Here is a 13731-nt window from a genome sequence, read left to right as displayed (position 1 = left end):
GAATATTTCAGGATGGGGATCATTTCATGTATACAAACTGATACCTAAGATAATTAGATATTGGTATTCGCATCAGGCAAGAAAGAATAAATCAGTCCATATGATGTTATAGATAAGGAAACAAAATTTATGTTTCAAATTTTAATCTATTAAGACTTCTAAGATGCAGAGAGGCTCTCAATCTTGCATGATTAATTTACTACTAATATTTTAAACTACAAAAAGCTTTAATTCAAACACTGTTGTATTAAAATCTAGGCAAACAGTATTTTGGTTACAAAGGTTTTGTGTGTGTTTGTATGTTGACACGCAAATGTACTGTCTGGAAGATGTTGCTATGTCTAATGACACAAAAGAGAGTAAATTGTAGAGCCTGATTATCAACAGATAACAAGACATACTGTATATAAATAAATGCTCAGCATCAAAACCCATTATTGGATTAGCTATATAATCATGTTTCAGGCTGTAAGTCTGTGCTGACAAATGAACACTTTTCATTTGGCTCAAGGTCCTCATCAGCAACGGAACTAATTTTACATTCTCACCCATTAAGTGAATAAGATGTGGAAAAAGCTGTCTGCTTTTTGAAGTGTAAATTTGCTGCTACAGGCTGTGCAGACCAAAGCTCTTTTGAAGCAGTGAAATGAGATCATCTCTAGGGACATGTGAACCTGACAAAGTTTAGGTCATTTCTGTGGAAGGTATGTCGGGGGGAACCATTTGGATATGGTTTCAGTAGTGACTTATATGGGGCAATTTGGAAGATGCTGAACTTTACAAGCTTTTTGTTCAGATTTGTGAGAGAACTTGAACTGGAAGCACAGATGCAAGCTTTCAGCCCTCAGAAAGAAACCTCCATAAACATCTGAACTGGGTACGTGGCCAGCACAGTTTGGGAGTACACAGCAGGCTGCGTGATGATTCTCTCCTGCTCGGCAGGACTTCACCAAGCAGTTTTCAGGGGCTGCTTTCCCCACTGTACATGCACAGATGGAGATCCAGGAACTAACTTGGACATTTTTCTGGAAATGGCACCGGAGCCGGAGGAACTCAACCATCACATCTCACTTTCTCCCCTGGGAAGTCCCCCAGGAGACAGGAAGATCACAGCTCTGATCCTCATCCAGCCACACCAGCCCCATAGATCACAGCCCGGCACCAGCGTTCGCTCATCCCCTGGAAGCTCATGGCTGCATGGGAGTGTGTCCTGCATGGCCAGAAGGGGACGGGGAGAGGAGGACTCAGAGGGCTCAGCAGGGCCCCCATCCATCAGCTAGTGCATGGGGCAGGATGACAGTAGGCTTTAGGCCTCCTGTGGTAGGGCACAGTATGGACCTGCTCCACAGCTCAAGCAAGGATGATGAAGATGTTGCTGACACTAGCTTAGAAGAAAAGAATCTCATGAATAACACTTAACTTTTAAGATTTCCAGACACGCAAAGCAGTGTTTAACCACTGCTTAGGATCATGAAAAAAATATCCCCAGGCAGTATTGCACATCTAACCACAGTGCTTTTCATTTGCAAACCAACTAAAAATTAAGATAGGCTTTGATTGTTCATTTGTTAATTTGATTTCACCCCTTTCTCTTTCTTTGCCCACTGTAACTTTTGGTCTTGCTTGAAAAATGTTCAGTTGTTTCATCCACCACTTTCTGATGTCCTGTGGCCCACCAATGGTCCATGGACTGCAAGCTGAGAAACACAAGGAGAATACTGTATACTGCTGCGTGTATTATGAAGCTAAAGAAAATTACAGGAAACCCAGGCTGGCATATCTACATGAGAATATACATCCATATTATATGCTAGCCCCTGTGTAAACAGGGCTAGTTAAATCTTAGTTCAAGCACCTTGAGCATATGGTTTTGAAATTGTTTTTCTAAGAGTAATGGCTATCAAAGAGTAAAGATGTTTGTCAGACACTTCTATAACGAACAACAGGTTTTTAAAAAGATCCTCTGGGCAAACAATTGCACTGCCTTCTCCCATGGCATTTTTAACCAGCTGTATGAATACACAGTGTAGGAACACCTGACCAGCAGAACTGAGCAGAAACCTCAGTGGGAAGCATCACTGGAGTCTTCACCTAAAAAATAAATGGAAATAAAGCGAACTGAAATAAAATGAGACAAAAGAGAGGCTTTGCACTCTCTTCCTGAGCTCACTTTTCTGAAGCTGCTGCTGCTGTCCTGATGGAGCCAGTGCCTCATGCCCACAAGCAGGGGGTGGTCGTCTGCTTGCCCAAGCACTTTGGCTGTTGAAATAGCCTCTCTGCCATTGTAATTGGCTATTCAGGACCTCCCATTCAGTTTCCTCATCAAAATAAAGCTGTCAATATTATTGCCCTACCTCAATGACATGTTATGAAAGTTAATTAGTTAATGTCTGCAAAAGACTTTGAAAGCATAAAACGGTGTGGAAGTTCGAAGCATGATGCTGTCTCCCTTTGCCCAGCTGAAGGCAGAATGTGCTAAAGGTAGCCAAAGGGGGTAAGAGAAACAAGAGAGGCTGTATGAGTGTATCAGGGGAAAAGGAAATACTGGAGAGAAAATAGTCCCATTAGCAAATGAAGAAGGAGATGAAGTTAATTATGATTTTAAAATGGATGAGCAATAGAACCGCTTTTTTTTCTTTCCTTTTTTTTTTTTTATTTAAGAAAAAATCAGTCTTTAACAAAAATAATAAGAACTGACAATTAGGAAGAAGTGAAGGCCTTGTGAAAACAGGTGTTTGATTAAAAAGTGAGGGGGAGAAAACTTGTAAAACATGAATATATGTAAATGAGCAAGTCTAGATGAAACTCATCTTAAGGTCTTAAAAGCAATGCAAAACTAACGCATTTTTCTTTCTTATTTACAAAGTAGTGTGGAAAAAACATGGCAGATGGGGAAGAGTCATACCAGAAAAGTAAAAGCAGCAACAGCCACAAATAAAAGCTAATGTTGTTTGGGAAAATGATGCCAGTGGATACTGACCAGTACGTATTCCTCTGTCCTAAAAGTAGGAAACACAGCTGGATTGAGCAGGGAAGCGTCTGTCAGATTAAAAAGCTATGCAAAACAAATGAGGGTTCATGATAGAGTTACAAAATACAGCAACAAGGAGCCCAGTACACATTGGGTTGGATCCAGAGTTGTTCTGCCTGTTTATACCAGTAGGTCTATTTGTAACATCTGAACCTGAGTAAATCATTTGGCAAAAATACCTTGCAAACTCTTGTCTAAGAAAAGAAATTAGAATTGGCTTTGATAGGAAAGATGTCATTTGGGCTGGAAATGGCAGTATGAGGCCAAATAGAAAGCGATCTGAAGACAAAAAAAAAAAAAAAAAAAAAAAAAAAAGTCTGTTTGTAAATATATTATGATTATTTCAGCACAAAGAATGATTAAGACATAATTATAAAAAGAAAAACAAGTTACTGCATGAGCAGCAGAACTAGGGCACCCTGGCTGCGGTGTGTTTGGTTGCAGTGCTTAGATTCATTGGTGTCTTACAGGTTTGCTCTGTGAGAGCTCCTCCACGGTGCAGGTGGGCTGGTGTCTTGCTGGGACGCTGCTAGGGGTAGGGACAGCCCAGCTCTGCCTGCTGGGGTCAGCTCTCTGATCCCTCCACAGCAAGAGGTGTTTCAGACCTATGCAACTTCCAAATGCAGTCAAAGCCCAAATGGCCAACTTTGCCAAATGTTATGAGGAGGGGACTTTGAGAGGGTGATCACATTTCCCACATCCATTTATTGTGAACACATTTAAAAATCTTGAGAAGGGTTAATTCTAAGTGAAAGCTGGAATGTCACAAGTGAGCAAAATTCTCTGACTTTTTAGACTCTGCCCCCTCTTTTGTCTTGTGTCTAAAACACCGTGTCTACACGGACGGACTGCATAGAGGTAATACCTGCAATGTCCTTATTTTCATACCTATTTCTTAGCTAATGTATTAGAAGCTTCCCCCACAAAAAGCACAACATATTTTTCCAAGGAGCTATCTGCTCCCTTTCAGTATAAAGGATTAAGGAAACAAGGGACTTCTGAACTGATTATTTTGGGATATGTTATTTTTTAAAACCACTGTACTGAGTCTCTAACTGTTGAATAGGTACACCCATCTCTGATCAATAAACGTTGCTTCAACTTCCAGAATAATGCAGCTCTACAAGTCCTGAAGTCCTGCAGAATATCAGAGCAATGTCTCGGTTTCTGTAGTGGGAACTGAACTGGACACAAGTGCACTATTTTTTGTCTGTAATCAGATAGTATCACTGAGTTACATGGGATATCCATTAGCTTCTTATGTGAGGATAGAAGGGTGCAACTCTCTTTAAGGGAAAATATAATAGTGTTTCCTTTTCATGTCTATTTACTACTCTTCTCTGCTCATTAATACCAGAATTTTTGGAGAAGCATCTAACACTACTGGATTTCACAGGAAAAAGAGGGGAAAAAAGCGTCCTACATGACTTCACTGCAGTAGAGAGGTGACAGCACACATGGACTTAGGAGCAGAAATCCCTTTAAACAGCAGGAACTGTGTAAGTAATGCCTTGAACATGGTTTTGAGAAAAGTGACTTAGCAGTTTTTGTGGCTATAAAGCTGGCTCACAGATGCATGGAAATCCATGTAGAAATATGCTGCCTGGTTTACCATCAGGATTACAAAGCTCAGAAACTAAAATGTGGAAGGAATGGTGTGTAAAGGCCATGTTTTGTAAGAGTGGCAAGGCTCAGAGAGCGCAGCTCCCACCTATAACCGCTCCTCTTCCCATTGCTCCAGCACAAAGCTACATTTGGAGTGGCAGCTCTGTGGTGGGGAGGATCAGTGCACTAGAGAGCCTTCCTCTTCCCTTTGGGCCACCTACATGGGGAGCACCATGCATCTCTGCCTGCTGCCAGCTGGTTCTGAGCGTGAGGATGTGACCTAGCACTTCCGATTCTTTCTGCATTGTTCAGGATCCTGGTTCCCACCGTCCCCTGGTTTTCCATTCTGATTTGCTTATTTCTTAATACTCTGATGTAGTATATTGTGCATTTGCTGGGAGCCTAAAAAAGCAACACAGATTTTATCATTTGGAATGTAGATATCTAATGCCCATTACAGGCTGACTAAATTTAGTAGAGTGGCAATTCACCAGACTACTAAATTTAGTTAGGCCATCCGGTCATATCGTTTTACTTAGCTCAATATTGGGTATCATAAGATAGGGCCTATCAAACAGTATGGCTCCAGCTTCTCTTGCTGTAGATTATATTATAGTTATAGCTTTTCAAAACATTTATGCTGGCATTTTTAAAACCTTGACCTTTTCTAGTTTGTATATTTTGTTATAAGTTTGTAAAGATGGTCAAAATTCATTTGGTTTTCACTAAAAAGATCACTGTTTAAAAGAAAGATGCTGCTGGTTTTGTTTTAAACAAGACCTTTGACTTTCCACATAGCAATTTAATTTCAATTAGAATACAATCAATTTTATCATCGAAGATAGTAGATGGGGTAGAGTCCAATTTGGAATGAAATTTTGCACAGTGTTTCTCTTTGTCTTCATGCATTTCTAGTAGCCATCAAATCTCAGTTCTTTTCCAGACAGAAAAAAGCTTTATGAGAATCCAGACAATCTGGAATATGACATCACATTCCTGTAAATGCAAACTTATCTTGTGCAGAGTGAAAGGGAATGAGATCTTGGTAAGGATCCTGTGCTAAGCGGCTGGAGTTATGGCTGTGGGATCTTATATGACTACCAGAATGTTGTGCGCACAGTAATCAGCCCTGCTATAATTCTGCCTCAGTATATGGAAAGGAAATTGCAGTAGCGATATTCTGGGAGTCTACCGACTTAATCTTTTTTGGTAGGTCTTGAAAGGGAGCCAGTGTCTCTCCATCCTGAGTCAATCATTCCCTATCCAAGTAAAGTGAACTGAGATCATCTAGATGCTGTTCTTCATTTCTAATGAGCTTTCACAGTAAAACAGGAAATAATAATCTTGAAAGGGGAAAAAAATGGTCAAAAATCAGCCAGAGAACATTTAAAGGTTTGTTCTGAACAAGCAGGGCTAAGAAAAAGGCCTGAGAAAAGTGTGTCCTGGGATCACTCACAGTTAAAGCACTGATTAATTAAGCAGAGGGTCATTCTTCAGAAAGACTGGAGGGCAGTTTGGGCCCTGGGGCTGTAATTTGGACACTTCTGGAGTTCTAGATACACTGAGCTATTCTGCGCCAGGACTGTGAATATGTGCATTCTTCTGGCTGAACAATGGCATCTTTATTCAAATGTGAGCCACTAAGTAAGTGGCTGTCTCCTAATATGGGTGGTATTTCTTCCTGCTCTGCCTCAATCTCTGCTGCTTTCCCGTTGCCTTATCAGTGCTTTGTAGCACAACTTACAAAATGAAATCTATTCATAATGCTAAAAACCTCCCCTTTCATAGACACAGGAAAAAAAATAAAAAAGAAAAGAAAAGAAACTCCAAACGCTTACATATCCTCTAATTCTATGGAAGGGTGTTTACTTTTTTAAATGCAATTCTGCTTATCTGACACTGTTTTGGAAATTAATAAAACTGTGTCTAGCTTTTATTGTTTTGACTATGGGAAGGAAATTAATCCACAACTATTACAAGTGTTTGATCCAAACGAACAGAGATAAATCCACGTTTTCAAGAAGCATCATTCCCTCCTTGTCGGGTGTCCTAATGCACCTGACACGTCTGATTTATTCCTCCCGTGTTTAGCAGTGTCACTGTCCAGGTAGATGATGCCCATTTGTCTTCCTTTGCGTAAATATTTCTTCAGGGTAGCTTTATACCTGTTTCTTCTTACTCACTAGGCTTAGCTCTGCCAGAAGTTAGAAAAGAGGCTGTTTGTCTGAAGAGACGAGGGTGTGGTAAAAATACGCTGTGCCAGTCAAGTCGACCAAAATACGATCTGAATTACAAAGCAAGCTGGAAAACAAAATTTAACAGAAGATCTGGACCCCACCTGTGCCCTCCCAGGAGGGACAGAAAAGGACTCCTGGGACCTGCACACGCACAGCAGGTAGGTCTGGGGAGGCGGGCAGTGCTAATGACAACGTTTATGAAATGTTCCTCAGTACTGACAGTGAGTTGTGTGACAGCAGTCTGGCTGTGAAACTCCACTGCAGAAATCTGGGACTTAGCTTTTCGTGGGGACTGGGCTGTGACACTGTGTGCACATCAGAGCTGCCCCAAAGCCCACTGCAAGTAACTGACTGCTGCTGGGGTCACAGGGATCGATGTGTTGGGACTGGACACGTTAAGTGTTTCCACCAAAGGTAGGGCCCATGCATCTCCAGCTCTGTGTGCCCGAAGACACCCCTTCCTGAAATACTTCTGACTGCCCTAGCTCTGTATAACCAGCAAACAATGCTGTTTGGAGCCCTGAGCTGCTGTTTTGTATGGCTGCAGTGTAACCTGTAAAATAGATCATTCTCAGGGTGGGGACCAGCTTTGTCACAGCCCCTCCCTCCTCAGGCTCTGCTCCTCTCCCAGCCCTGTGGGCACAGGGGCAGTGCCCAGTGGCCTGGCAGCCCTGGAGCTCACTGCTTTAAATTTTCACAAACCACATCACTCTTGTCCAAACCTCAACTGAAACAAACGGCAGTCTTGGGAGGGGGACAAAACGGGAGGAAAAATGACTGCGGCTGCCCTCAGCTGCTGGCTGTTAGGTCCCCCAGGCCTGCTGGGCGGTGCATGCCGCAGCAGTGCCTGCGCAGGGAGGGAAGCCACGCGCAGAGCCGTGAAGGAGCCCTGAGCACAGAAGTTTTGCGTTAGGCATGAGCCAGAGTAAGTTACCCGTATTTAAACAATACTGGGCTCTGGGGAAATTCAGATTCAGACCTGAACTAGACAGCTTGGCAAAAGCCTGTTGTTACTGTCACATGTCTGACCTCCTGAAAATAACATTAATTCAGAAGTTAAGTGCATTCAGCTGACAGTGATGGAGTATTTGGGCTAAGGAGGGGATTTTTCAAAGGCACAAAATCAACTTAGCCATGCGTTACGGTTACCTCACTGATGTCCCAGAGAAGACCTGAGCACAGCAGGCATGAGGGGCCTTTCAGCTACAGGGAGGCCTGCTCTGCACTAAGGGAGGCGTCGTGAGCCCCTCCGAAAGGTGCTGCCTCTCCGAAGGGAGTTCTAAAGATGCATGGTCTTTCTAGACACCTTAAATACAGTTACAAAGGAAATTACTTCTGGTTTAGTTTCCAAGGAGTCAGTTAGACCTGGCAGCAACAGTCGTGGATCTTGTAACTGGTTTGGATGGGAGAAAGCAGCATTGTCATAATTCTGGAGATATCCCTTTCTTCTCTAAACTACATTGGCAGCTCGCGATACCAGCATGTCAAAATGACATTAGCTCTATATTACAAAGAGTGTATAAAAGCTTGTGTTTACACTGTGTCTCCTTTGCCCTTTTCAATTTTGCTTTATTTTTATTTTTTATAGTTCTGTAATTTAAGCAGTACATATTTGGGGATGTTTTTTTTCCATGCCTTGTCTAGCTTTATGGCTTGTTCTGGCTGAGGCATCCTTACATGATTTGATTTTGCAAGAAATATAGGCTAGCACATATGTATGTAATTGTTCCACTGTGAACCAATCTGTCTGGAGCACTGAGGGAAGATACATATTAATATGTTTTTTCATGCTATTTACAAACAAAATTGCTAGATCTACAAATGATGCAAAATATTAGGAACTGCAACAATAAGGCTTGCACTAGTTAGCAGGAAGCATAAAAGTATGGTGGAGCCAGAGAAAAACTCATCAGGGTAACATTTTCATCAGAAACGGAATCTATTGTAACCAGGGGAGATAAGCATGAGTAGGCAAAACCGAATATGCTTCGAGACGATATACAGCAGCCGCTGCAAATCACACTGTTGAGTGAAATCTGAATAATCAAAGTCTGATTCCTCTACCAGGAGGAGACTCTGTGTTGTGTCTAGCTGTGGGGCAGGAGGCAGGCAGTGGTGTCTGCCAAAATGCATCTGCATTGAAAGCACGGAGCAGCCAAGGCTAGGAGGAGAGGCTGAGTTGTGTCCAGCTGCAGGCGACCCGCCACTCCGACCTTACACTGGTGGCAAGCAGTCCCCTGAGAGCGAAGTGTGGAAGGAAGTGGCACAAAGCCACACAGATGGAGAGCAGGGACCTTTCCTGGAGGAGCTGGTTAGCCTTTGCCACACAAAGAAATCTGAGAGGGCTTTGGTGTTTCCAAGTAGAGCAGTGGAGAAAACAGCTGAGAATTGGAGCTGACGTGGAGCAGCAAACCTTGCTTAATAGAGGGTGCATTGCAGTAGTATCAGCAATGTGGAGTCAGGGCTGCAAGTACCGCATACTAGGACTTATTTAAGAAGGCTATTGTAAAAGTCTTCGAGCCAGTTAATTACCAGTTTTTGTTATGTCAGGAACTCCTTGAGTTAAAGCAGAAAGAAACTATGCATGAATATGTTCCAGTTCTGTAGTTTAATGGGACAAATTAAAAAAAAAAAAAAAAAAAAAAAAAGAAGAAGAAGAAGAAGAAAGAGAAGGAGAGAAACTGATAAAATGATTTAGTTCATGGCAGGATTGAAAACCCTCACAAAAAAAAAAAAAAAAAAAAAAAAAAAGCTGAAATTACATATCGTGTCCCATCTACTCTTGCATAAGCCATTGAAATTGCTGGGGACTTAATTGGACTAATCGTATCATCCATTGCAGTTATGCATGAGCCTTAGGGAGCACATGGCGTGCACGAGGGCCAATGCACCAGCCTATGAAAGAAAGAAATTATCCCACAGCATTAAAAAAAAAAAAAAAAAGAGTAGGTGCCTAGGTATGAAAAGCCAAGAGGCCTGACTTGCATTTAAAAAGTATTAAGGGTAAGTGAGGAATTTCATTTGATTTATTCACCAAGTGGACTTTAAGAGGTGTGAAAAAAGGATACAGGTGACTTCAGGCAGGAGAAAACTTTCAATGGAAAACAAAAAATCTATAGAGGACATTAACATGAACTCATTCCCCTCATGCTCTCATTGTTTTTGTTCCTCTGCACCTCCCTGTTTGCTGTGAGGTTACTGACGGACTATGTTACTGCAAGCGGGTTCAGGCCTCAAAATTCCACCTGGTCAGAGCAAAAATCGTCTTGCATGCTACATATTGAATCAAACTGCAGATAGTGGAGTAAATGGGAGTTTAAGGCCTGTCTGATGCTATCAGTATTCTTCAGACATTTACTTTGCTGCCTTCTACTATTCAGAACACCCTGAAATCACCAACACATTTGCTGAATTGAGGTTTAAAAGCAACTCAGAAACAGAAGCAAATCATAGTTCTCAGCGCTGCTGAAGGTTGGAAGAATACTATTAACATGGGGGTGCTTTGTGCATGTGTCTAAGGGCCTCCACAATGGCCCATCATGTGTAAATGTGTCCTAGTTTTTTGTTTTCACAAAGATAGTTTGATAGGAATTAAACCTAACTCTTGGGAGAAAAAAATGAGTACAGCATACCAGAATACCCATCTTCCTAACTCTTACCATGCTACAAACTGCAATCCCAGACCTGCCCATATATTATGAAGCTTTCTCCAAGGAGATGATTTTATGATTTTGTGTCCATAAGCATAGTAATCTCTCTGTATATTGAGACAGTGCAGAGGATACCAAACCCTTCCTGTGAGATCTTTTCCCTTTGTACCGCTGACGTCTCCTCAACCCTGGTGAACATCTCTGTGCTTGGCTTTCCTTACATCCCCTATGTCCTGCATCAAACAAACCATAGGTGATCATGCTACTGTGATGTGGAGATGACCACACTGCATTCCCATTCGTTCCATTCCCATCCCCTCTTCCCAGAACTAGCTCCCCACTTGGTTTGCTACTCTCTGCTCCTCCCGGTGCCCAGCCCTGCTCAAGGTGTGGGAGCCCCTCTGCTGCGTGCCAAACGCCTGGAGTTCAAGATGTGAGGCTTTGGCTGTGTTCTTTAAAGTGCCAGCTTGGCCTTACTAACACATTTCCAGTGTTTGGGATTAGCAGAGCTTGTAAGAACATAACAGACCCGTCAGGTCTACAAGTCCACTTGCCACTTCCACCTGCTTACATGTATTTTTAAATAGCTAATTAGGAGATAATGCCAGTGGAACCAAATACTGACACAAGATAATGATCTCACACTACTACAGAAATGTTAAGTGGGAATGTTTATTTTCAAAGGGAAGAAACGCTGATCATGTGCCTAATCCTATAATTCTTAAACAAGTAAAATTCCTGTAGATTTCAGCAGAGCCTGAGGTGACAACATCCTATTACTGTGGTAGTATTTCTGGATACCAAACAGCCGTAAGTGATGCAGTCATTTTCTCTAAATGATACTAGTGCAGTATTGGAACAGATGTTTCCCTTACCTTTATTAGCCTGTTGTATCTTCTAACTTGGAGGACAAATTCTGCGTGTGCTTTATTGCACCAGTGTAGATGATTTTTTTTTAAATGTGCTTTAGGAAGCAGTGAGCTGTGGTTTGGATGAAGTTATGCCTGTTTTTAACTTACTGACAGTTCGTAATGGTGATGCGCAAGTCGGTGTTGCCTCTGCAGTCTCCCTTTGGTACCCTAAGGATCAGCTCAGTTTAAATCAAAGATAGCCTTTCCTCTGTCCTGCAAGAGGCTCAGAAACAAATAGCTGTCTTAAATTTGCCTTTCAGGAATAAAGAGGGGGAAGGAGTACACATGGGCAATGGGTACAAGTTCATCAGCTGCTCCAGTGTAAATACCCCTGTGCTACTTTTCCTCATTTACAGATGGGAGGCAACTGGGGGCAACCTTACCCCTCGCTCAGGCTCATCCAGGTGTCTGTATTCCTGCCAGCAGTGTTGGTGGGGGCTGCGCAGTGCAAATCCTGCCCTGGGTCACTTCTCACTCCGCCAGGAGACAGTGCTAATGGGATGGGTACATCCGCCGTCACTGCCTCCCCCCAGGAAGCCTTTTTCTCTGGACTCACTTTAGATGCAGCGTTGTCTTACAGACAGGTGAACACTGCAGTGGAAATTGGAGGCAGATGCTGAGTTGCTTTCAGAGAAAAGCCTGTCAATGGAGGCAGGAAGGCTTTTCCTAGACAGAATCAACTTGCACAAATTGTTAGTGCTGTACCACAGACGGTGTCCGGTGGTTTTTAGAAATTACTGCTGCTTTCACAATTAATGAAGATTCATCATTCCATTAGATCATCTCTAACCTGCTGTAATTGTTCTGATTTTTATTTTTTACCTTGTTCTCCAGTTCATGTCTAAATACAAGAAGATGTTTATATTGCATACATTCAGCTTTAATTGGCCCTTAAAAGAAGGTGTTGATTAGAATCTTCTCAACATCAACAGCTCGCTCGCACAACATTCTCTAATTACTGTTTATTAATTTAGTTCAAGTGGCATAGTTGAAAGCCCTGCTCAGATGGGAGAAGTAAATTGTCACTGGTATTGAATATGTAAATTATGTGCTGGGTAAGTTTCCATGAAGAATGTTTAAAGTTAAATGCTACGCACATAAAGCCTTCTAGTTTCATCTAACCCAACCATATGACAGCTTTGCAAGAAGTGTCATGAAAATTTACCAGCCCTGGCAAAAAACTACTTGCCTATCCATTACTTTTTTCTATTAACATAATCATGATGATAATAATAATTTATTTGCTAGTCAAAGAAATAAATAAAAATCATCCACACCGGCTGGGTGGAGGTTTGCAAGGCTGCCAATTGAATCTGAACTGCGCGTTGCTGTAGTACAGACATTCAGCAGCCTGGATTTGTTGCCCTGGTGCAGTAACCCTTCCTTCTCTTTAATTAGCTTATAAAGTCAGAATTTCTTAAACAAAGTACTCATTAAACATTGCCTTGTTACATTACTTTAAAATGCAATTAAAAGTTTTAAGAGTGCCGCAGAGTTTGTGTACCATTGTCAGTGCCCATGTCACTCGCTATCAATTGCCACCCACTCACGTAGATTGGAGGCCTCCCGTTAGATATAGATGGCACTCTGTAGCCTTTGTCTATAGGCTAGGCATAAAACTGTACTGATGAGGATGACCTGACTGCATCTTATACCTGAAGGAATAAGAGGAACGGAGGGGAGGCTGTTCTCAAGGAAAGGGGACCCAGGAGTCTTCATTGTTCTTCCACCTCTGCATTTGTCTCTCCGTGACCTTTTGTGGGGGAGTAGCTGCATGTCCCTGGGAGGTGTGCTGCTTCCGAGTCTCCCAAAGAAAGTTGCATGGAAACACCATGCAGTTATTGTATTGCACATCCAAAACAATGAGACCAGGCATCATGCTAAAAGGGAAAGAAAAGTGCCCGGTGCCTGCATTCTGCCTGGGCCTTCACCCAGTCCTCACACTCTTGCTGGCTGCTGTTATCATGAATGGCACTAATCAATTCCAGGAAATCTCTACACCAAGCATTATGTCACATGCAGTTACATCATTCCCTCTAACCTCTAGGGCTTCCTGTTGACATCTCTGGAGCTTTTGTACTACCAACTGGTATTAGAAGAAATGCCAAACGGTATTTTTAGCCATTTGTGTCTGCCGAAAGGAATCCAAGTGTTTCCATTTTGCAGCTTCCACCTGCTGGATCTCATCTTTGCTCTCTGAAACAAAGCAAACCTTTGTGGGGCTGCTCGTGGTCTCCCCAGGTGTTTATATGAAGGACAGAGGGAGCGTGTGAGAGGTTTAGGGAGACAGAAGGGGC

The 13731-nt window shown here is 42.4% G+C and overlaps 1 long non-coding RNA gene across 1 annotated transcript in view; it reads left to right on the top strand.

Moving 5' to 3' along the window:
* Positions 1 to 13731, top strand: part of LOC311440454 — an 83244-nt gene that overhangs the window by 35666 nt on the left and 33847 nt on the right. Inside the window, exons 4-6 of the long non-coding RNA XR_014695429.1 lie at positions 2870 to 2982; positions 4389 to 4530; positions 6823 to 7031. This is a non-coding gene — a long non-coding RNA (uncharacterized lncRNA). The remainder of the gene's footprint in view (positions 1 to 2869; positions 2983 to 4388; positions 4531 to 6822; positions 7032 to 13731) is intronic.

Source organism: Aythya ferina (genome assembly GCF_964211825.1).
Source record: "Aythya ferina genome assembly, chromosome: 8".
Lineage (NCBI taxonomy): Eukaryota > Metazoa > Chordata > Aves > Anseriformes > Anatidae > Aythya > Aythya ferina.
This window is presented reverse-complemented; position numbering and strand designations above follow the sequence as displayed.